Genomic DNA, 26,593 nt, shown 5'->3' with positions numbered 1-26,593 from the left:
CAATGTCTGGTGTGTGGAGTACTGAAGAACGACCATTAACTAGCATGAGTTGGAATGTGTGTTCTGTAGTTTCAGGGTGAGTGGTAGTTACTGGGATGGGTACAAGGATGGATCGATGTGTTGTAAGAATGCTATGTGTTTGTGTCATATAGGCCTGATGTGTCCGTTTTGTAAGTTTCAGTGGAATAGGGGTTCTGTTCCAAATTCGTGACCCCACCAGGCAATGTCTCTGTCCTTGTCCACCGTTATCTGGGGACGCCCGGGTAGCAGGATGCCCATTGGAATTGATTCACATAAGGAGAAAACAGGAAGTGGTATTAGTTCCTGTGCAGTTGAACAATGGGAATTAAACTTTTATTATCCTGACGTGCTTGTCCAATGATAAGCTTAAACACCCCCACTCTACTTCCTTGAGAAACCTATGACTGGCTTGTCATCACAACCACTAAGAGTCAAGTTCTAAAAGGGTTGCTTTTAGCCCAGTATGAAGAGCTAGAGTATGAAAGAGACTGGGAATTCATAAGCAAACAACCTCAACCCGCATGATTGAGACCCAGTGGCTGATGCTTGCAATTTGTCTGTTAAACTGTCATTTCACTTCCGCTTACCACAATAAGCGGAATGAGTCATCAGAATTTACACAATGACTCTTAACTTGGAGTGACTGCACACAGCATGTGCACATTGTCCATATCTTCCTAAAAATAGTTCCATTCACTCGAGTGGCACAATTGGTCGAAAGCGTGCTTTTGTTAAAGTGTTTTTACTGTTTATATTAACTTTAAATACAGCCTGTTTATTTTGCCAGCACTCCAGGTGCCCAGTTAGAAGGTGATTTTGTTTCCTTCCTTTTTTCAGTTAATGTAATAAAACATTCAAGTGACATTGTAAGATGGTAGCTACCTGTGATGTAAGTGCTTGGTTAGGTAGTGATTTATTTTTGTATCCTTCACAAACAATATTCAACCGCATGACACAATTGAAAGGCTCAATATTTCAAAAAGCATCAGTTGTTTTCCTATTATTGCCTTAAGATATTGAGAAAGCATAATGCGCACAACACGCTGTTTTGTCATTTTCAGTTGTAGATAAGGCTTTCTAAATTTAATATGCACCCAGAGAGTGCAGTTCCTTGCACACTTATTATACCTACCATTTTTAAACTTGCGGTCATAATGATTTTCAATTGCATTGAACCGGTTTGCCAACATGTGTTAAAAGTGCATTATGTTATTGTTAGTTTTAGCATACTGAGATAACTGGCTTTTAACCTTCCTAGATGGGGTCTAATCTGGAATTTGGCCTTTCCATATTCATTTCTATGTGCATAAATTAAAAGCAAATTGGGTGAAAATGCCATTATTGTAAAGTAGCTCAAATGCCTTTTTCAACTGAAAGATATTTTAAGGTGTGGACAAAGAGGGCAATATCCCAAGGACCCCATCTTTCAAGGGGTTCCCTAGTAACATCAACTTTTTCTCTATTTGACCCCTCTCTGTTCTATTCTATACCTCTATCGAAATCTTTCCTCCTCCCGTCCTATATCTGACTCTCTACCCAGTAGCATCTTAAAGATTTTTGAAGTTCCTTGCAAGATAGGTATCGACTATTTTTGTGTGACCCTGTTAAATGTAATTTAGACTTATTTTCGCATCATGGTGGCTTGAATTAGCAGGGAATGGTTAATACAATTCAAACATGTTCACTCTTTCAATATGTCTTTGGCGGGACTCCTTCAGATGGGATTGTGTTTTGTTTTACCTAGAAAGCACAACAAGTAAAATGGGCACATCAATGAATATTTATTTTTATTGCAATAACAGTGAAGCTTTATGTGTAGAAAGAAAAGATTTGCTGTCGGCTTTGATGGACTGAGATTCTGAGTCAAGTCTTAAACACTCGATTCCTCGACACCCATCAACAGTGCATATACTCTCAACTTGCATTTGGCTGGTGCTAAAGAATGTCACATGCTTGCTTCGATGATGATTTATTTTCGTTGTCATTAAAGCTGCAGTGTGTGATGAGGACAAACTTTTTAACATTACTCAGTGCAGAGTTATTTATATGGCATATAGTGCCACAGGGGTGGCTCCTCCACTATGGCAGAGGAACGTTTCCCCCCGCAAGCAGCAGTAGCTGCAAAACGTTTGCAAGAAAACAATAATAAACTATGTTTATTATCTTTTTCTAGTAAAAAGGGCTGGGCCACAGGCTATGACAAGGACGGAGCACTCCCCCTCAGTGTGCATGTTTGGTTGGCCGGCCATCTCGGTCTCAGCGTCATGCGCACTAGGCTCTCTCCAACCCAGCACTGCATTGCCGGGTTGGAGACAGCAGGCAGAGACTCTCACTCTGCATTGGAGTGCCCTGGCTGGGCACTCCGTCCAATCCTAATGCTGATTTCAAGCTGCCAGCAGCATAAAAGCAGTGTTAGGATTGGACGCAGGGCAGCCTGGGAGCCTGTGCCTGTAGTGAAGGACTGAGGATCAGATGGGAGCAGCGAGCCAAGAAAGGCAAGATTTAAATAAAAGTAATATTATATGTATTGTTTTGTCATCCCATCCCCCTGCCATGCGCTGCCCCGCCCCTTTTCCTCCCACGAGCCACTACTGTTGTGCCTATGCCATGCTAAGTTTTTCCACTTCTTTTTGTTTTCTTCTGTCTGTATTTGTTGAGAGAGACGTGTCACAAATGTGTTTAGGTTTTTTTGTGTTGCTAGGTTCCTCTGGCTACAGGCTTAATACCCGGTTTTATAATTTGACTGCTTGGGTTCGAACACTGGTTCATCCCTTTCTTGACACCAATGGCTTGTGTGTATAATGACTGTAAAGAGTTTGTGCCCAAATCACAGACCGAAGTTTAGGTTTTGTTTTTTGCTAGGTTGCTCTGGCTACAGGTTTAATCCCCGGTTTTATAATTTGACTGCTTGGGTTCGAATACTGGTTCATCCCTTTATTGACACAAATGGCTTGTGTGTATAATGACTGTAAATAGTTTGTACCCAAATCACAGACAGAAGTTTGTAGTACCTAAAGTAGAAGTACTTAGGTACTGCAAGATGCAATTCACAAACCTGAGTCCAGAGGCCACCTCCTCGCCTACTTTTTCTGTACAGAGATCATCTTCTCACATGTATATATTGAGCTTTGTATTAAACGTGGGAGGAACTGGTATAGTTTTGGGCACATTGAGGGCAATTGCTCAAAACTGGTTTGGGATAAGTGAAATTGAAATTTAAGGAAGGATTTGGAAGGAACATACTAATACAAAACACATACCAACAAAAGAGAAGGGCCATTGCATTTCATAAAATATACTTCTAAAGTAACTACAGTCTTAAAAGTGTTAGAACAGGTTTAGAACTATTCCAGCCTAGCCGTGCAGTACATCAAGCATCACGCAAGGCCACCCACTGAAACTGAAGCACTCTTACATAAAGACAATTGAGACAGGGAATAGAATGACCCATAGGAACTAATATTTTTGTTAAAAAAATTTTAAGGGTAAGGATAAACTTAATGTGAAATATTAAATACACTTTTAAATTTCTGTTAAAAATTGAAATGCATGTTAATTAAATATATATTTTTTAACCAAATTTACTAAAATGTAAATGCAAATACAAGTTAGTGAGGGGAGTACTTTCTTTTAATGCTTTTTTAAAATATATTTCTAAATGAAAATAATACATTTACATTATTTTGTTATTTAAAACATTTAATTGGATGGCTTGGTGGGTTGAAACATTTTATTATTATCAGCTCCATCATTTATAATTCAAATTATTTTACATCCGCATTCTACATTAAAAAACTTTAAGCTATGTCCTGGTGGCGGAGATGTCCACCCACAGGTGACAGGCTACTAGTAGTAATTTTACACTTGTAAATTAAATTAAAGGAGGCACCTCTTCCTGATTTGAGGTCCACACCTATGTGTAAATCTCCACTCAGAAATGGGGAATAGCATAAATCTGGAGGTGCACTTATGTGTAAGAGTAAATCTACATGAGTAATTATACACATGTATATTTACCTTTATGAATCTTGCCCCTTCTCCTTAAAGGGTGATGACAACTTTTCATTCATGTTTTCCTCCATTTCTTGTCCTCCTTTAGGTGGTTTTAATTTCTCTTTTAGGTCTAGCCATGAGATAGTTTTAGCAGCCTTGCCATCTTCATGTAACAAAACAATCATAAACATACACCTATATATACACAATACAAATGTGGGTCAGTCCCCATTCATCTTTCTGTTCAGCGGTCATTCACATTTTGTGTCTGTCCACCAAAGCATAGTGCACAGGATAAAAAGATGCAAGCCATTAGCTTTCCTGCACTGTGAGTGATGTTTATTGCTTCATTATATGTGCACATTCACCTAAACATGTGTACTTAACTTTTAAGTGTCAGGGTTGACTGGTCAATACATTACCAAAGCTTTTTCTTTCCATTCTGTATCAATTATTTTATTTTTAGCACTTCTTGTATGTGTGCATAAACTGTGTATTGAGGTTAACATAATTCAAAGTGAATACTGCCTCTTTTTTGCACCAATAATAATCCTGTTTTTCTGTGATGAGCTTTAAAACTAAAAAGAGTTTGCACACCTTTTGTAAATACACCTGCTTGCTAGGAAGCATGCAGACTGTTCTATTTGAATGTAGTTTTTCTTTTTCATTTCAAGGTTTTAGGAGGTGACATGTTTTTTGTTGGAAATTTTAATTTTGTGGCATGTGCTTGCAATGTTTTAAACAATTGCATCAGCCTGCCAAAGTCATACATACTGGATTTGCTAATGCTGGTTATTGCAGAGTGGCAGAGAGAGCCCGAGAACTGAAGCACAATAGGGCATATGGGTGTCTCCTACGGAGGAAAAGTTAGCCATTTGGCTCAGAAAAAAGGGTGGGTATTTAAAAAAAGTATGGGGAAATGGGAAGAAAAGGGGAAAGAGAGCCCTCTCAACAATAAATCTCTATTATCACGAATGTGCAGACATTACATTTTTGATGCGAATGCGCAAACTCGAAAAGAATTCCATGGAAATTATGGTTCTGTTCAGGATTCAAGCGTTTAACACTTTTAAAGAGTATAAAATGACATAGGCTTCAGGGCACGTTACTTATTCTACAGTTTCATCTAGATATCAATTGTTCGCAACCTAACGGAGAAATGTATTTACATGCATTCATTAATTAAAGCTGGACGTGGTGTGCCTCCAGGAGACCCCATACGCCTTTCAAAACAAAAATACATTTCTTAACAATAAATAAAATGGATTCAAGAGTAACTTCATCTAGTTCTGCACGCTCTAATAAAGTAGTCTCAAATAGTCCCTCTAATTGTTCTCTGTGTGCGGTGCCAGTATGTTTCCAGGCACACTATTCTGGACTATGCGCAGAACCCAGAGTAGTGATGGGCCACAATGGGAGTAATTGTGGAGATCAACCTACCACGTCTGAGTGCTGCTGGAAGTTGCAGGGTGTGGGTGTGGTGTGATAGAAATAAGAGGCCGAAAAGGCCCAGACAATATGGGTATTTCAAAATACTTCCATCAAGATAAAGCAAGTACATCCTCTGCTACCGTTAACAGAGATACATGTGTACAAACTAGAGTCTTAATTTGGGCAAATTATTTATCTGCACTCGGGCCAGTTCAATTATTTGAAGATATGGCATCGTTCTGTATACGAAATGAGTTTTGGCAGTCAGCGCTGGGCTCATTTTGCCACACTAACGATTAGGAAAAAAATGAAAACACGTCAAAAATGCTTCATCAATACGGAGCTGTATTGATGAAGCATATTTCACAAATGTTTGACCTATTGTATGTAATAGCCACAAATGTGTTCACCTAAAAGTGAAATTCTTGCGGATGACCATCCCACTGCTTTATTTCCTACAGAATGGCAGAATGGTGAAAGAGGCAGAGGCTGCATTAATCAACATCCAAAATAATTCCAAACAGGTGGCATCCCTTTTGAAAGTCCAACGTACCTCCTCGGACACCTACTTAATAAATATGAAATGCACTAAACTCTTCTGAAAGTCCTGATCGAAATAGGTTCCTTCACAGGCCCAATGAGCTGAAACGAGGGTAAACGTGAAACTGAATCCAAGTTTTAGAACATAACTGGGATGTGCTGAATAAATGAGGAACATATTTTAGTACAAGAATAGAATACATGAGAGTACATGTAGGATTATTTTCTACAGGCTGCAACACAGTATATGTTTTAAGCAATTTATTTTATTATGGAGAATAGAAAGGGCAAAGTAAAATTTAGTATTCATGTGCTCCAGTGCTTGTCAAAACCATTGTTTCAATAAGATGAATAGGATGTGAACGGCTACAGTTTTTCTTTTTACACAACTTTATGCATAATGCCATTGAAATTAGTCCCACAGAATGAACTATATAACTTGCCTTTAATTGCATAATTTGCTTGTCTTTGCTGCATAATTCCGTTCCTTATTGAATAATTTGTCCAACCCTGTGACATAATTTAATCCTCCTTTGCTACATAATTTAATTGTGCTCTGCCTATAGAGCAGCAGGAGCCCGTCCGTCAGTCAAAGAACCTCCCAAAGTTGATGTGCTTCCACCCCTATCCCAAAGAATTCGACTTCGCTATTACTACCACCTCTCTATAAATTACGGTATGCAATTGATTGCATATTTCCTGAGTTTAAACACAGATAAAAAAATTAAAACAAAACCCCTAAACTATGGCAATGTGTGCAACAGCAAACATCACATATTTAAAGACTTTTGCTGTTGTGATTTTAATTTATGCATCGATAACAAGTAACTTTAATTTATAATTATTTGTTTGGCTATACAGCCATAAATACAACAAAACTCACAATATAAAATATGTACAGTCAATTTAATGAAGTTACAATGAAAAACGATTCAAAACTGGTTATGCCAATCATTTACAGTTCAATGTACAATTCAAAAGCAAAAATCTATACATTGATAGTACCTTAACCCCTTCGCTGCCAGGCCTTTTCCCCCTCCTGTGCCAGGCCTTTTTTTTTGGCTGTTTGGGGCAGTTCGCGCTTAGGCCCTCATAACGGTTTGTCCACATAAGCTAGCCAAGCCAAATTTGCGTCCTTTTTTCCCAACATCCTAGGGATTCTAGAGGTACCCAGACTTTGTGGGTTCCCCTGAAGGAGGCCAAGAAATTAGCCAAAATACAGTGGAAATTTCGTTTTTTTTTTTTAAATGGGAAAAAGTGGCTGCAGAAGAAGGCTTGTGGTTTTTTTCCCTGAAAATGGCATCAACAAAGGGTTTGCGGTGCTAAAATCACCAGCTTCCCAGCTTTCAGGAACAGGCAGACTTGAATCAGGAAACCCAATTTTTCAACACAAATTTGGCATTTTACTGGGACATACCCCATTTTAACAATTATTTGTGCTTTCAGCCTCCTTCCAGTCAGTGACAGAAATGAGTGTGAAACCAATGCTGGATCCCAGAAACCTAAACATTTCTACAAAGAAGACAAAATTCTGCATTCAGCAAGGGGTCATTTGTGTAGATCCTACAAGGGTTTCCTACAGAAAATAACAACTGAAAAAGAAAAATATTGAAATTGAGGTGAAAAAAACAGCAATTTTTCCCTACGTTTTACTCTGTAACTTTTTCCTGCAATGTCAGATTTTTTAAAGCACTATACCGTTACGTCTGCTGGACTCCTCTGGTTGTGGGGATATATAGGGCTTGTAGGTTCATCAAGAACCCTAGGTACCCAGAGACAATAAATGAGCTGCACCCTGCAGTGCATTTTCCTTCTATACCGGGTATACGGCAATTCATTTGCTGAAATATAAAGAGTGAAAAATAGCTATCAAGAAAACCTCTGTATTTCCAAAATGGGCACAAGATAAGGTGTTGAGGATCAGTGATTATTTGCACATCTCTGAATTCCGGGATGACCATACTAGCATGTGAATTACAGGGCATTTCTCAAATAGACTTCTTTTTTACACACTCTCTTATATTTGGAAGGAAAAAATGTAGGGAAAGACAAGGGGCAATAACACTTGTTTTGCTATTCTATGTTCCCCCAAGTCTCCTGATAAAAATGATACCTCACTTGTGTCGGTAGGCCTAGCGCCCGCGACAGGAAATGCCCCAAAACGCGACGTGGACACATCACAATTTTTGACAAAAAACAGAGGTGTTTTTTGCAAAGTGCCTACCTGTAGCTTTTGGCCTATAGCTCAGCCGATACCTAGGGAAACCTACCAAACCTGTGCATTTTTTAAAACTAGAGACCTAGGGGAATCCAAGATGGGTTGACTTGTGGGGCTCTGACCAGGTTCTGTTACCCAGAATCCTTTGCAAACCTCAAAATTTGGCTACAAAAACACATTTTCCTCACATTTTGGTGACAGAAAGTTCTGGAATCTGAGAGGAGCCACAAATATCTTTCCACCCAGCGTTCCCCCAAGTCTCCCGATAAAAATGATACCTCACTTGTGTAGGTAGGCCTAGCACCCGCAACAGGAAATGCCCCTAAACACAACGTGGACACATTACAATTTTTGACAGAAAACAGAGGTGTTTTTTGCAAAGTGCCTACCTGTAGACTTTGGCCTCTAGCTCAGCCGGCACCTAGGGAAACCTACCAAACCTGTGCATTTCTGAAAACTAGAGTCCTAGGGGAATCCAAGATGGGGTGACTTGTGGGGCTCTGACCAGGTTCTGCTACCCAGAATCCTTTGCAAACCTGAAAATTTGGCTAAAAAAATACTTTTTCCTCACATTTCGGTGACAGAAAGTTCTGGAATCTGAGAGGAGCCACAAATTTCCTTCCACCCAGCGTTCCCCCAAGTCTCCCGATACAAAATGGTACCTCACTTGTGTGGGTAGGCCCCACGAAAGGAAATGGCCCAAAACACAACGTGGACACATCACATTTTTTCACAGAAAACAGAGGTGTTTTTTGCAAAGTGCCTACCTGTGGATTTTGGCCTCTAGCTCAGCCGGCCCCAGGGGGGGCAGAAATGGCCTAAAATAAATTTTCCCCACCAACCCCCCCCCCCCCCCCGGGAGAGACCCTTGCCTACGGGGTCGCTCCCCTTGCGTGACATTGGCGCAAAAAAAAATCCCCGGTGCCTAGTGGTTTCTGCCCCCTTGAGGGCAGATTGACCGAAAATCGGCCAATCTGCCCCCAAGGGGGGCAGAAATGGTCTAAATACAATTCCCCCCCCCCAGGGGAGCGACCCTTGCCCAATGGGTCGCTCCCCATCTCTAAAAAAACAAACAAAAAAAAAAAACATTTGCTCTGGCGGGCAGATCGCCTAATAATAGGCCGATCTGCCCCCGGGGGGGCAGAAATGGCCTAAAATAAATTCCCCCCCAAACCCCCGAGAGCGACCCTTGCCTACAGGGTCACTCCCCCTGCGTGACATTGGCGCAAAAAAAAATCCCCGGGGTCTAGTGGTTTCTGCCCCCCTTGGGGGCAAAATGGTGTAGCAAAAATCGGCCGATCTGCCCCCAAAGGGGACAGAAATGGCCTAAATACAATTTCCCCCTCCAGGGGAGTGACCCTTGTCCAAGGGGGCGCTCCCCATCTGTAAAACAAAAAAAAAAAAATCCCTCGTGCCTTATGGTTTCTGCTCCCCTTGGGGGCAGATCGGCCTAATCAAAATAGGCTGTTCAGCCCCCCAGGGGGGCAGAAATGGCCTAAAATAAATTCCCCCCCCCCAGGGGAGCGACCCTTGCCTAAGGGGTCGCTCCCCTTTCGTGAAATTCACATAAAAAAAAAAAATTCCCTGGTGTCTAGTGGTTTCTGTCCCCCTTGGGGGCAGATTGGCCTCATAAAAATAGGCCAATCTGCCCCCAAGGGGGGCAGAAATGGCCTAAATATAATTTGCCCCATAGGGGGGGCGACCCTTGCCTAAGGGGTCGCTATCAACCTCCAAAAAAAAAAAAAAAAAAAAATGATCCCTGGTGCCTAGAGGTTTCTGCCCCCCCTGGGGGCAGCTCGGCCTATTATTAGGAGATCACCTCGTCCAGGGCACCGTAGGGGTTAATACAATCATAAGACCTCATAATAAAGTCATCAAGGGAGATGGAGGCAAGCCCAAAGTAGACAGGCCAGTGACTGAAGGAGGTTATTAACATATATTCTAATTTGTCCTCAGTCAGGGCTACAATGTCTTTACAAATACCTGATGTGTGCCCTATGATATGGGCACTAAGAACTTAAAAGGACATTGAGGATTGGTTTCTGGCATACTTCAAAGATGACCAATTACATGTGTATTCTTTTTCCCTGGCCCTACACAGGGCTAACAGACAATGTGAAGCCACAGATAATAGGTTGCTGAACATCACTTCTCAGAAACCTGATTACTACTCAATAATCTATTATTCCCAAATTTCAACACAGCGGGATAATCCATTTCCTACTGTACTCAAGATAAACTGAGCAGAAAACTAGGACTGCTCCATTATTTCAGTAACCTCGGTACAGAAAGGACAAAAGCCTTCAGGGAAAACGCTGCCACTTGCCCATGGAGGAGAAAGGTGGCAGGATCCCTAATCAAAATCTCAAATAGAGTAGCTTAGCTTGGAGAGTTTCGTTCTCATCCACAACATCTTCCATAATGTATTTATCTTTAAATTCTAGAAAGGAGGCTGTGAGGGTGCCTAAACTAGATTGCCCTAGAAATGATTCATGTAAATGTTGCCAGTAGATACCTTCAATCATTGCTTTGAATGCCCCATTGGCCTCCTGAGGGGATGTCCATAGGTTTCCGCACCCGATCTGAAATAAGATCTGTTTTATAAATCTAAGCCAGAGAATCTGAATTACCCAGGGTAACCCTAGTACTTCATCTATGCCCTGTCAATAAAAAAATCAGTTCTGGGGTTGCCCAGAGTCTTTGCCAATACAAAATAGGTCTCCATCCTATTTTGTCTGTGATCAAATCTAAAGCCTAATCAAATCTTAGTGGGGTTAACGGTGCACTAGCAGGGAAATCGCATAAAGCGATTTTCCACTTTCAAAAAAGATGAGACACCTTTGTGGCTGCAAAGCTCTGTGCCGTGGAGAACAGCCCCAAGGGCTTGAAGGTTTTACATTTGGAGGGCTGGATAGAGACATAATAGGTGTGTTTGGAAAGTACGTCTTCAACCTAGGGCTATCTCTGCAGTGAAATACAGATATTTATTACTACCCAACTCAATCGTATTTATTTTGTCAACCTCAGAAACATTGAAAGGCTTAAGAGACACACCCGACTGATATATGAAACCATGCGATCACTCCTAAGATTCATATTATCAGATACTCATTGGACTAGTGAACCCATTCAGATTCCATGAATGGATTCACTAGTCTAACAGTAACCATGTATACATTTTTAACATAACATAAGGGTACACTGATAACATGGTGTAGGAGGCTGGCCTAGTTTGTGGTGGGTACCTAAGGTACTTACACCTTATACCAGGTCCAGTTATCCCTTATTAGTGAAATGTAGTCAGTGTCTAGAAGCCAGGCTGTCTAGAGTTAGCTGTAGGCAGAGCAGCCAAGGCTGAAATAGGAGACATGCAAAGCTCCTGCAATACCACTATAGTCACACAGTACTCACACACAAGAAAGGACACATCTCAGTGTTACCAAAAATAAATGTACTTTATTTTAGTGACAAAAGGCTACAAATATCTTAGAAGCTATACTCCTTTAGGAGGTAAGTATTATACACAGAATATATACACTAGTAACCAAAATCAGGTAAGTAAACAGTCATAGGATAGTGCAAATAGTGAAAATCACAATAGGTTACAATGGGCCTAGGGGGGAACACAAACCATATACTAAAATAGTGGAATGTGAATGTTGGTTTCCCACCTAGGCAAGAGTAGTGTGTAGAGGGTTGCCGGGAGTGTAAGAAAACACCAAAGGTAAGTAAAGTACCCTACCCCAGAGCCCAGAAAAGCAGGAGTACAGCAAGTTTCCTCAGGACACACTAGAAGTCGTGATAAAGAATTATGCAAAAACCAAGCAAGACTGCAAGACACCAGCAATGTATTCCTGGACCTGAAGACCTGAGGAGAGAGGAGACCAAGTCCAAGACCAGCTGAAGAGTCCAGGAGTAACAGGAGCCCCTGCTGACCCGGATGAAGGTGCAAAAGTGGATTCTTTGGTTAGAAGAAAAAGTCAGAAATGCACCAAAGAAGACAGCTGCGGGTTCCTGCTTGGTGCAAGAGATGTCCCAGATTGGTTAGATGTATGTAGGCTGGTTTTCATCATTGGATTCCACCAACACACTTTGGCTCACGCAAAAAACACATTTGGTGGGAAAAGGCACTATCTGGACCCAGGAGGGATCTGGGGGTCTCAACTCAGACTGAGGTGGAGGAGAGGGCTCTCAGCACTTCAGAGAGCCCTCAGAAGACCAGGCAGCACCCACATGAGTCCCAGGACATGGGGACAAAGGAGTTGTCAATCATGGTCATCGGAGCACTACACAAAGGGATCCCATGCCGCCGGAGAACAACTCGTGGAGCTGAGCATCGCAGGATAGAGTGCTGGGGACCTGGGCTATTCTGTGCATGAAGGATTCCTCTGAGAAGTACACAGAAGCCCTAGGAGCTGCAAAACATGCAGTGCACAGGGGTACAGTCTGGCTCGGGAAGGCAAGCTCTTACCTCCACGAAGTTTTGACAGTTGGATCTTTGGACAGTCAGGGTCACTTTGGTCCACCACCTGTTTTCCAGGATCCACGCTCGTCGTCAGGAGAGGGGACCCAGAGTACCGGTCGTCGCTGCAGAGAGGTGCATGCTGAAGCAGGGAAGTGACTCTGTCACTCCACTGGAGACTCCTTCGGTCCTTCTGGTGCAGGATGAAGACAGGCAATCCTCGGAGTGTGCACAACCTTGAAACTGTTGCAATTGCTGGCAGGAGCTGAAGTTGCAGAGTTGCAGTAGCCTTCTTGGATACTTTCTTGCAGTTGTAGAGTTCCTGGAGCAGTTCTGCAGTTGATATGACAGTAGAAGGTGAAGCAGAGGTTGCAGAGGATTCCTGCTAAAGTCTTGCAAAACCAAATCTGAGGAAACACCCACAGGGGAGACCGTAAAGAGCCCACGGAGGGGGATTGGTCACCTAACCAGGTTTGGACCTATCAGGAGGTGTCTCTGATGTCACCTGCTGGCACTGGCCACTCAGATGCTCCCAGAGTTCCCTGACCATTCTGAAAACAAGATGGCAGAACCAGGGACACTATGGAGGAGCTCTGGGCACCACCCCTGGGGTGGTGATGGACAGGGGAGTTGTCACTCCCCTTTCCTTTGTCCAGTTTCTCTCCATATAAGTGACTTGGGGTCCCTCAACCAGTGTAGACTGGCTTATGCAAGGAGGACACTATCTGTGCCCTTCAAAGCATTTCCAGAGGCTCTGGGAGTATACCCCTCCCATGCCTGTAACACCTATTTCCAAAGGGAGAGGGTGTAACAACCCTCTCCTAAAGGAAATGCATTGTTCTGCCTTCCTGGGGTTGGGCTTCTCAAGCCCCAGGAGGTCAGAGGCCTGTCTGTGAGGTGGCAGCAGCTGGGGTTGCAGTGGAATCCTCAGAAGACCAGTTTGGCATTTCTGGGGTCCATGGTGGAGCTCCCAGGGAGCCTGGAATTGCCCCCCCCAACACCAGAATCAGATTGGGGGTACACTTTCCAGGTCCTAGACACCTCACATGGCCATATGGGGCATTACCATTGTGAAGCTACATATAGGTATTGACCTATATGTAGTGCACAATTAAAATGGCATCCCCACACTTATGAAATCCGGGAAAATGGGCCTGGATGACGTGGGGACACCTCTGCTAGTGCAGGGGTCCTCACACACAGGTACTATGCACCTAGCCTTCAGGGTCTGAAGGTTAGAACTTTAGGTGACTTATAAGTGACTTGGTGCAATGAAAATGGCTGTGAAATAGTGCTTACACTATTATACTCAGACTGCAATGCCAGTCCTGAAGAAGTGTTTGTATAAGCTCCTTATGGGTGGCAAAAGAAATGATGCAGCCCATGAGGATCTCTTGGAACCCCAATGCAACCCCTGACCTGCTTTTTGGTTGGGAGAAGCTCCCTGCGCCGCACAGCTCCAGTGTTGTGCCCGCGTCCCTCTCCCCACACTCACAGCTGCTACTGCGAGTTCGAGGCCCTCCTTCACCCGCAGGCCCCGCCTGCCCCTAATCCCTGGCCGTAAGTATCGGCTGTCTGTGTACCTTGTTTCTTTCACTTTCTCAGTTTTTTCTCTGTTTTAGTGCCATTTTCTGTGCCTTTTTCTTCTATTTTGTGCCATTTTCCTCTGCTAGGCTTCCCCTGTGGTTTTCCCCTGCTGCTGCGTCCCTCACGGCCCCTCCCCCCTTACGCGCCCATTCGCGCGTACCTCCCACCTCCCCCTCTTAATGGCAGGTGCTGCGCGTTGAGGTGAGCAACCCCTGACCTGCTTTTTGGTCGGGAGAAGCTCCCCACGCTGCACAGCTCCACCGCTGTGCCCATGTCCCTCTCCCCACCCTCGCAGCTGCTACTGCGAGTTCGAGGCCCTCCTTCACCCGCAGACCCCACCTGCGCCTCATCCCTGGTGGTCCAGTGGTGCCGTAAGTATCTTCTGTCTGTGTGCCTTGTGTCTCACTTTCTGTTTTCAGTTTTTTCTCTGCTTTTGTGCCGTTTTCTGTGCTTTTTTCCTCTTTTTTGTGCCATTTTCCTCTGCTAGGCTTCCCCTGTGGTTTTCCCCTGCCGCTGCGTCCCTCGTGGTCCTGCCTATTTGCTCTTCCCTCCTGCCTCCCAGCTGCTCCTCCCTCCCACCTCCCCCTCTTAATGGCATCTGCTGCACGGAGGCGCGCCAGAGGCAAGCCCGTCTGCGTCCCTCCGCGCCTGGACCATGCCCAGCGCCAGTCCCCCTGGATGCTGAGATCCCCCTGGCACCAGATGCCGCTACAACACCAACGCCCGCCACGCCCTCAACAATTGCTGCTCTATCTCCTGCTTCCAGGCCTCACCAAAGCTCGCCCACGGACCCCTCTCCTGCCAGAGGTGCAACTTCTCCACCCTCCAGGCCACCACCTCACCTGCAAGAACTGGACGCAACCACCTCGGGTGCATCCTTCTCAACACCTGCTCTGTCCAAAAGCACGCTATCGAGCTCTGGGACCTTCTTGTTTCCTCCTCCCCAGATGTGTCATTCCTGACGGACACCTGGCACCTGACTGCTACAAGATCACCCTCAGAGACCCCACCAACAGACCGGGAGGAGAGATTGCTATTGTCCACAGGAACACCATCAGAATCTCAACCAACACCGAAGACACCCTCAGCAGCACCGAACATATGCACTTCCAAATCCACATCGACCCCAAAACCCCAAGACCAATCTCAGGGGCACCCTCATCTACAGACCCCCCCGGGCCCGACCTCAGTTCAGTGACTCCATTGCCAACATCGAGCAGCACTTAAGCCCTTGCTTCCACAGATTACATTCTCCTCTGGGACCTGAACTTCCACCTCGAAAACACCAATGACAGCAACTCGATCTCCCTGCTCGACAACCTCACACTCAATCAACTCGTCACATCTACCACCCATTCTGCCGGACACACGCTCAACCCCATCTTCTCTGCCAGCAAACACATCACTTTCAGCCACACCACTGATCTCCACTGGACCGACCACTGCTGCATCCACTTCACCTTCAATAAACGCACCACCCACTACCTCCCGCAACTGACCCCCCCCCGCCGCAGCTGGAACAAGATCACCAACAACCGGCTGATCTCCGCCCAAGCCCCACCAGCTGCCTCCACTGAACCCCGACTCAGCCACCCGCAACCTCAGGCAATGGATTAACGACTGCGCCAACACTCTCGCCCCATTCAAAAAACCCGCTCACAACCACACCATCAGTAAGGCCACCTGGTTCACCACCAACCTCCGGACCTCCAAACAGGTCTGCTGCAAACTTGAGAGGAAGTGGTGCTAGGAAAAGACTCAAGCCACCCACACAGCCCTCAAGAACACCATCCGCAAGCACCACCGGCTCATCAGAGCCACCAAGAGATCCTCCTTCAAGGAACGCATCGATAATAATGCACACAACAGCAAAGAGCTCTTCAACATTGTAAAGGAACTCCCCAACCCCAGCTCCAGCACCGACGACATCCCATCTTCCCAAGACCTCTGCGACTCCCTCACCACCTTCTTTCATTGCAAGATCACTGACATCCAAGACAGCTTCAACAACATAACCTCACCAGCAGCTACCAACACCTCAGACTCATCACCCCCCAACCACACCAACCTTCTGCTCTCCTGGACACACGTCAATGACGCTGACACCATCAAAGTAATGAACACCATTCATTCCGGCTCTCCATCTGACCCCTGCCCGCACAACAGAGCAAGCTCCGTCACCACCCCTCAACTCAGTTTGATCATAAATCGCTCCTTCGAGACCACCAACTTCCCAGAAAACTGGAAGCACACCGAGATCAATGCCTTAATCAAGAAACCCCAGGCGGACCCCAAGGACCTCAAAAACTACTGGCCCATATCCCTGCTCCCATTCCCAGCAAACGTACTCAAGAAGATCGTCAACAGGCAACTGTCCCACCACCTGGAGGAAAACTACACTATGAACCAGTCTCAATATGGCTACCGCTGCAATCACAGCACCGAGACAGCCCTCATCGCTGCAACCGATGACATCTGGACCCTCCTGGACAAAGGCGAAACAGCAGCCCTCGTTCTCCTGGACCACTCGGCCACCTTTGACACTGTCTGCCACCATACCCTGCGCACACGCCTCCACGAAGCATGGATCCGCAACATGGCCCTGGACTGGATCACCTCCTTCCCCACCGACAGAACACAGAGAGTCCACCTCCCACCATTCCTATCTGAAACCACCAAGACCATCTGCAGCATAACACAGGGCTTCTCCCTCAGCCCGACACTTTTCAACATCTACATGGCACCGCTTGCCAAAATCATCCAATCTCACAAACTCAATATCATCTTTTACGCTGACGACACCCAGCCGATCCTCTCCCTTAACCAAGGACCCCGCCAAGGCTAAAACCAACTTCCACGAGGGAATGAAGGCCATAGCCAACAGGATGAAGAACAGTCAACTAAAACTTAAATCAGATAAGACGGAGGTCCTCATCTTCAGCCCCACCCCCTCCGCTTGGGACGCCTCCTGGTGGCCGCCCTTACTGGGAGCCGCACCAATGCCCACCAACCACGCCCGCAACCTGGGTTTCATCCTTGACTCATCGCTCTCCATGACCCAGCAAGTCAACGCCGTCTTGTCCTCCTGCTTCAACACCCTTTGCATGCTCCGCAAAATCTACAGGTGGATCCCCACTGAAATCAGAAGGACGGTTACCCAGGCCCTCGTCAGCAGCAGACTGGACTACGGCAACGCCCTGTACGCGGGAACCATGGCTGCTCTCCAGAAAAGACTGCAATGGATACAGAACGCCTCCGCACACCTCATCCTCAACATCCCACATCACAGCCCACTTGAGAAACCTACACAGGCTTCCTGTCAACAAAAGGATCACATTCAAACTCCTAACCCACACCCACAAAGCACTCCACAACACCAGACCAGCATACCTCAACAATCGTCTCACCTTCTACACCCCGAACTGTCAGCTATGCTCTGCCGATCATGCCCTTGACACCGTCCCACGCATCCACAGGACCACATCTGGTGGCAGATCCTTCTCCAATCTCGCAGCCAAGACCTGAACACCCTCCATATCCACCTACGGCAGACCAAGGACCTACTGAACTTCAGGAGACTCCTCAAGACCTGGCTGTTCGAGCAGTGGCAGCTCCTCCCCCCTCAAAAGCGCCTTGAGACCCTCACGGGTGAGTTGCGTGCTGTACAAGTACTATGATTGATTGAGTGCCCTGGGTACCTATGTACCATATACTAGGGACTTATTAGGGGGTTCCAGTGTGCCAATTTGGAGTAAAATACTGGGTTACCAGTATGTAAGTACAAATTTGGAATCAGCAAGAGCATAAACACTGGAGTTCTGATCAGCGGGACTCCAGTGACACAGTCAAGCATACTGACAAAACAATAAAACATACTCACATGTAGGCCACAAACTAGGAGCACTGAGGTCCTGAGTAGTAGAATCCCAGTGAGACAGTAAAAATACACTGACAAACAGGTCAAACATGGGGGTAACCATGCTAGAAAGAGGCTACTTTCTCACACACAAGTCCTCATATGCTATGAGATAACAATCACCTTAAAACTCCTCTGAACCTGCCCCCCAGAGTTTATCTCATAGATATCAGCTTCCTCAACCAACTGAAATCTTGCTCTAAAACAAAATGGATTCACATTGTTCCCACAGATACCAAAAGGGACAGTAACTCCTATTAACAGCCCAGTCCGAATAGAAGGGGAACCTGTAATGAAGCCCTAGGGTAAGGCATGTGAAATAGAAAGTGGAGTGTGGTTTTGGCATGCTCTGCAATATGTCTCCAAAAGAATACAGTTCAACCTATTTTGTTTCTGCACTAACTTTGACAAAAAAACATTACAGTATTATTTGAACAAGGCCTCTTTGATTTATTTTAAAATGTCAAACAGATCAGAAGTGCCTATACCCCAGTACTCTCCTGAAATCCTAACCCACCAGTGCCTCAGAAAGATCTATAGTATTAGGCTCCACTAATGACCCAAGAACAAGCTGCATAGTCCCATGAGGTCAAAACCCCTTGAAATATTCACAAGACAATTCACTATATGTCAGTGCATCTCAGAAGTTGAGACAAAACTATTTTTATATAGTTTTTTTGTTTTGCTCACTGCTCTTGCAGAGTGTTAATTTAATGAGCGGACAATCATTGTTGCTTTCCCTCCAGCTGCTTCATTGAAAGGTGTTCCTAGTTAAGGTTGCAGAAGCACACATTAAACTTTTTGTGCTGTGAATCCAACTCAACTCAGTAGTTCAGACAAAAGTGTGAATTTAAGTTTAATAACTGTAATCTAGATCTGGTTCACTTAAATAACATTACAAGTCTGGCCTTGTAGAAGGCCTACTGTGGAAAACACCAATGCATACCGTGGGCTTTGAGTCAGCCATCACTGATCATTAACAGGCATCTTATGAATCTTATTTGCTTGTTACATATTTAATGAATTTCCTTCCACTTCTTTCGTTTGTCCCAACCCTGAAGCATAACTTCTTTACCATTATTTTGATTAGGTCTCATGTATCCTTCCACTGCTTATGTTCTGGGAAATTCTTATTTCAGCATTTAAATACCTCTTGCTTTATCCATCACATGCTGCTTCCAACCTCAAATGTCCACCCTCTGCAGTGGCTCCCGCCCATCTGCAGCTTGTCTTTCGGTTTCCCCACAACTCCTCATCTTTCTTTTTTAATTGTATTTCCTAAACCTCCCCTCCAGCTCCTCTATGGCTTTTCTGCCCACTCCGCATTGCCCCCACCCCACATTCATGCTTTCACTTCTCCCATTCACTCCTCTGTTGCCCACCCCTCTCTTTCACATTCTTTAATAATATATATTTTTTGGAGGTTCACAAGCACATTATTTTTATCTGTCAATCCAAGATTGATGCTTGCGATCTGTGATATGTAACAGTAATTTAAAAGATTTTTACCTTTCAAAAAAGCTGCATCGTATCACATGCATGCACATGCATGGTGGTCAATTAACCATATATGTCGTCATGCTGTGAAGTCAAAGCAGTTCTGCCTTTCAAACATTTATTTTTTTTTACATTTTTTGCCAATGCAAAATGGCATCAGCAAAAAGCAATGGCAAAGGGAAAAGGTCATGTGGTGCCAATGAAAGGCAAGACCATCGGGCTTCGCAAATGCTTAGTTAAGCTCCAGCCTGCACATTTTCACTTTATATGATAATTATGGAGCTACTTTAAAACAAAACTGGTCTAACAAATTATTCTAAATAAAATTTCAAATCATCTGGTCATTTTTTGGTGTTTGCTTTTAAGACATGACACTGTGTACACATCCCCCCACCCATTCCAAGTATCCCGAGCGTTCTCAAACATTCAGGCTAATTAATTAGTGTATGGTCACTTGAAGCTGAGCCTATCCAGCTATCAAAAAAGGGCTCTCAGACAAGAAACAAAATTTGAAATTGAAATTTTTCTGGGCAATATGCACAACTTGGGGACACTGGGAGCAAGAGTGACAGCACATAGATGGCATGCAAAAAGGGATGCTGCAGAAACACTATTGTTGTTTAGTGATGCAGATAAGAAAAAACATCACATGAGGTGAGGAACCTTTAAAACAGTAGCGGAGTAGCCTTAAGCAGAGGCCCTGCTGCCATTGACCTGATAACCCTGTCTTGGAGGGTGACAATTGCTGTGGTTGTAAGCTCACTAACCAGGCTGTTAAAAGCTTACTGACCAGACCAACAGACTCTCTTCAGATCCTAGAACAACCGGATTTAGGTCCAACTAGCCTTGGCTCACATAATAGGGCCAGGTCACCTGACCTGTTACCCACAGGCAAACAGTTTTAACCCCAGAGTACCAGTCCAGGGGCAGACACAATATACCTAATCATGGTAACATCTTAAAAAGTCTACAGGCAGTTCCATCACTTGATAAATTGTCAACAATAGGCATCAAATCTATTAAATTATTGTCACCCACGGAAAACAAGAGTCAAGAATCTACCCTTGTGACCTGGGCATCTAAACGGCTAGTTGGAAGGTCCTCAATGAGAGAGAGAGCTTTCTTGCTGGGGAATCCGGATTTAGCATGCCCCATCAAGCAGGCTACCCAGACCCATTTATCACTCAGATTGAACCTACCCCAAAGTGAGGCCCAAAAGTCCACAAACAATCTTTTTCAATCCCTAGGACCCCTATTGGCAAAACATCCCTCTCTCCTTCCTCCTTTTTGTTGTAGCAGTATATGTACTTCACAACATGCAAACACAACTCCACTAAACATCGGTTGGCTAACAGCAGCCTTACATGACAGCAGATGACCCTAATGCGCTAAAGCAAAGTCCCCCCCCCCCCCGATCTACCATATTGTTGAATGCAATGGAATCTCTGGAATTGTGCTGGTGGAATATCAATGGTGTTTGCACTAAAAGACAAAATAAGTGCTTGATAAACCTCATGCGAGAATACCAAATCATTCTTCTACAAGAAGCATGGGCAACACAGATGTTTTCCATAGAAGGATTTCACCTCAGCACAAAAAATAAAGAGGTTTGGCCACCCAAGGGGGGGTGAGGGGCTGGCAAACTTTATAGTCACTGCTCTCAAAATGTAAAGTGAACAGGTGACAGCAGATGATAACATCTTGGTAGTTAAGCTGCAGAAGTGGTATAAAGAAACCAAGAGTCATCCTCCCACTAATTGATCTCTACATTCACCCAGATGCAAGATCCAGAAAGTTGATACCCTCCAAACATCTTATGAGACAGCCTACAAGATCCAACGTTCCCAGAAATCCTAATCACAGGAGACTTCAACATTAATCTGCTATGGCCTTTCACCTGAGAGGAACACACATTACAATAGGATCTTCTCTGGGCTGTTCCCATTCAGTCTGTTGGATCCAAAAGTTACAGACCTAGGGATGTAAAAGTTGCAGCATTGGTAAAACATCTTGAATCCCTTGGGTTAAGAGTACTGAACGACAGGCTCCAAAAAGACATACCACTAGTGTGGCCTTACTACTCATCTTGTGCACACACAACTTTCACTGTGGTAACCCTGCCTGTACTCCACTTAATCTTATTTTATCAGATTAACACATTAGATTAAAGTGACCACTGGAAACAAATTATAGAGATCAATGCACAATGCCCTTTCCACCAGCAGGTGCATTCTTTTCCAGGGATACTAGCCAAAACAAATTACAGGAATTACAGATACCTTGGAGTACTATTTGAAGAGAAGGGTTTATTTTTCCAGCACAGGCTGGACCTGCACAGGAAGGGTAGTGTGCTTCTTCTACCATTCCGTACCTTACAGAGATCATTAGATGGCCCTACTTACTTTCCACTGCTAAAAGTAATAGCAACTAAATTACCACTGAGTATTGCCTACGGGAGTGAGGCATTACGAGGCAGAGAAGAGACAACTTCAAATGTGATCTTCACAAAAATATTCAGAGCGCTTTTCCATCTCCCCCATCACTCCTCTCCTGCCCAGATAAGGATTGAGTTTGGCTCAGCAGTTCTTTACTGCTATTCCTTAACTTTGGAGGTCAATCAGTCTTTGGTGAGAGGCATACTGGCTCTCTGGACATAACATATTTGAAATCCCTGGCTACATGGTGGGGTTCTCACTGCCTGCAATGGACCAGCAGGTAAAACTGATGTGTCATATGCAAAGCAGATTGCGGATCAGGTCCCTTGTTTGTAGGCCCTACAGGCAAACTGTTTTTCTACAACAAACTGCTAAAACAGAAGTTTCCTTTAGAAAGACATTGATTTATCCACAGGGGACTAGGCCTGGAAATCCAGCGACAATCACCCATCCTAAATGGTTTGGAGTGACATTTACTATGGCTTGGTGGCCAAGTGGTAGTTGGACTGTTAGGAAAGTTAATGCTCTGCCTCAGACACTCTTTGGTGGGCAGGGCATTGCTATTAGTTACCTTATGCCTAAAGCATATATACATAGTAAAATCTCAAAAGTGTGTTCAACCATAATCATTAAAATTCTCAAACATTTCAACAACAGGGTTTAGACCTGGGCTAAAATATTACGGTGAAATCATGGAAATTTGTGGACCTGCATGACAGCTCACCTATTTCTTTAACTCATGTTTTAACCTAGGTAAGGAATGACATAAAAGTACAGCTTTGCATGTTTGACTTTTTTGTTCTTTTAAAGTTAGATCAATATTTGCAGGAATAAACATTCAAAACCCGAAAATGTATAACATATGGAGATATGAGTATTAATCCATTAAATAATGAAAAGTTACACTACTCAAAATGAATAAAAAATTAATACAAATATTTTTTGAAAAAAGGCAAATTAATGTACATTTGGATAGCAGGCTTATCTAATCCAATTGTCAGACAAGCTATATTAATGTTTAGATTGTAAAAGGGTTTAGGTCTTGACATATAAAAGATTCAGAAACTGCTGAATGGCAAATATATAAATAGGGTTGAATTTGAATTTCCTTTATTTTGATTATACAAAATAATCATTACAATTTACATAAATCATGTGATGAACAATCAGACATGTAAAAAATCATAAAACGTTAAAATAGGGTTATTTAGACTATGGGTGGCAGGGTGCCTGGTCAGCAGAAGTCACGGCCTCTGCCTTCCTGTCAGAGGACCATCCGGAAAGTTTAGAGATTAAGAGATGCCTGCTGGGCAGGCAGACATCTCTGTGTCTTCGGTGAAGCCACCAGTGTGGCAGCTCCATACAAGGCACTGAACTTCACTGAGTTGACTCTATGCTTATCACACCTGCCAAACAAAGAAACAAACTCAGAAAAAAAGGAGTTTCTTGAAACATACAAAACAATTGCCCTGAGACATAGGGGGTCATTACAACCCTGGCGGTCAGTGTTAAAGCTGCGGTAATACCGCAAACAGGCCGGCGGACAAAAAAAGGGAATTATGACCTTGGCGGAAACCGCCAACAAAGACAGCCACTTTAACACACCGCCCGCCACAGCGGTACAGACAAGCAGCGCAGCGGTCACCACCAACAGACAGGCAGAAGAAAATGTACCGCCCACAGTATTACAACCCGCCAATCCGCCACCTTTTCCGGGGCGGATTCACTGTGGATAAAAACACGGCGGAAACTGCTTTTGCAATGGGAAAACGCTCACCTGAACACATCCCACGAGGAAGGAGGACACCATGGAGCCGGAATTACAAATCCTACCTGCCCTTGTCATCCTACTCATCTACGAACACCAGCGCCTGCGAAGACAACGGTGAGTACTGCACCTACGACATAGGGGAAGGGGGAGGCAAAAGTCAGGGGGACACACATGCAACACCCCCACCCTCACACATTACAACACACACACCAAAGCATTTCCAAACAGCACAGTAACAACCCACAACCCCCCCGGAAGAATGCTAAGACAAAACGAAATCAGTTCAAACATTGTAATGTATCAAAATATATGTACCAAATATATAAAGATAGATATAAACACATTAAAAAGTATATACATTACGAGAAGTAGTGCAGATATGCACATATCAATGTCCGTGCACCACTGGTCCAAAAATGCATGGGCGAGGCCCACACAAGATACCTGTCCACAAACGGAGAGAACACTGCCGGGGCATCAGAGAGAAATACAACAGGCACCTCAGGGGGAAGGGAAGGGGGGGCACCTCAGCCGGATTACAGCACCACGCCACATCCACGACGGGGCTCCATGCCCATTGATGTATCCTGGGGAGTGCAAAGCCACAGTCTCTCAAGTCTCTACAGTGGGTGGCTTGCCCACTCTTCAATCCTAGGGAGTGCAAAGCCACAGTCTCTCAAGACTCTACAGTGGGTGGGTTGCCCACTGTACCATCCTGGGGAGTGCAAAGCCATAGTCTCACAAGTCTCTACAGTGGGTGGTTTGCCCACTGTTCCATCCTGGGGAGTGCAAAGCCACAGTCTCTCAAGTCTCTACAGTGGGTGGCTTGCCCACTCTTCAATCCTGGGGAGTGCAAAGCCACAGTCTCTCATGTCTCTACAGTGGGTGGGCTGCCCACTGTACCATCCTGGGGAGTGCAAAGCCACAGTCTCACAAGTTTCTACAGTGGGTGGTTTGACCACTGTTCCATCCTGGGGAGTGCAAAGCCACAGTCTCTCAAGTCTCTATAGTGGGTGGCTTGCCCACTGTTCAATCCTGGGGAGTGCAAAGCCACAGTCTCTCAAGTGGATAACAGCCTCCACTGGTTCTGGAAGGGGACTGGTGCCCAGAGTGCTTCATCCTGTTTGCAGGACAGAGGTGATGGATCTCTCCACTGGTTCTGGAGGGGGAATGGTGCCTAGACTGGATTAGCCTCCCGGTGACAGTTCCTGTCCAGTCAGTGTCCCAGCTGCACATGGGCTAACGATGCTTGATGTGGCGGTCTTTTTCCTTCTGCAGCGGTGCTCTGCCCTGTTCAGCGGTGCTTTGCCATGGCGGTCTCTGGCCTGTGCATTGGTGTGTGCCATGACTGTCCCTCATTGCCCAGCGGGGCTGTGGCAGCCGGGGCCCTCCTGGGCACTGACTCCGGCGGTGGTCTCCTGACCAGTGACGATACTTGTGCCCTCCTGGGCAATGACTCCGGCGGTGGTCTCCTGACCAGTGACGATGCTTGTGCCCTCCTGGGCAATGACTCCGGCGGTGGTCTCCTGACCTGTGACGATACTTGTGCCCTCCTGGGCAATGACTCCGGCGGTGGTCTCCTGACCAGTGATGACGGTGCTGGCGATGGCGTCCCGGACGCCGGGAATGATGCCGTCCTTCTCCGCCGTGCTGCTCACACCAGCCTGTGCAGACTTCTTCTGGCACTTCTTCACCTTTGGAGGAGTCACAGCTGACTCTGCAATCCCCCTGGGACCCTTGTGAGTAGTTTTGCCTCCAGGAGTCTTCACCCTGTCCCGTCGCCCAGTTTCCAACTTGAGATGCTTTACAGGGGGTGGGCTGGCAGTGCCTTGGCTCTGTGTCACACTGCCTGCCCTGGTGGCCGGTGCACTCCACACACCTGTAACACGCACCACTGGTACTGGAGTCTTTTTGGCTGAGGCGCTACGACGGGACTGATGAATTGCAGGGGTGGGGGCAAAGAGGTCAAGGTTGCAGAGGGACAGTTTCTGACGAACACTGGGATGGGTAGCTGGAGGGGGTCTGGGAGTGGAGGAAGAGGAGGTGGTTGTAGGAGGTGTCACTTTAGGTGTTTTGGGTGCAGGTGCAGGTACTGGAGGCTGTCGTGAGGTGGATGGATGTTGGGTGTGTGGGTGCCCGCGTTTGTGTACTTTGGGAGGGGGCATCACAGACACACTGGGAGAGGACACAGGGGACGTGTAAATGGGAGTGGGGGTGGTGAGTGCAGGTGAGCGGGGTGTGGTGCTGGGTGTTCTGGTGCGAGTCCTAGTGCCTGTAGATGTAGTGCATGCAGGTGAGAGTATAGACGATACTGGGAGGGACGAGGGAGACGACGACGAGGGGGGGGGACACAGTGGAGGCAGTGGATGTTGTTGTGTCTGCATGTGGGTGATGCTTGTGTGAGTGCCTGTGGGTTGTGTGGTGCCTATGTTTGCCTGAGCTACTTTTGGGTGTTGAGGTGTATGCATGCTTGTCTGATGGTGTGCTTGGGACAGGCTGGGGTACAGGGGATTGGGTCTGGGTGGAGGAAGTTGGAAGGGGGAGGCTAGAGACAGGGACAATGGCTGCCATCAGTGCTGAGGCCAGAGATTGCAGGGTTCGATGAAGGGCAGCCTGACCAGAATGAATGCCCTCCAGGAATGCATTACTGTGTTGCAACTCCCTTTCTACACCCTGGATGGCATTCACAATGGTAGCCTGCCCAACAGTGAGTGACCTGAGG

This window comes from Pleurodeles waltl, chromosome 11 (genome assembly GCF_031143425.1).
Source record: "Pleurodeles waltl isolate 20211129_DDA chromosome 11, aPleWal1.hap1.20221129, whole genome shotgun sequence".
Classification (NCBI taxonomy): domain Eukaryota; kingdom Metazoa; phylum Chordata; class Amphibia; order Caudata; family Salamandridae; genus Pleurodeles; species Pleurodeles waltl.
Note: the sequence above shows the minus strand (reverse complement) of the source record.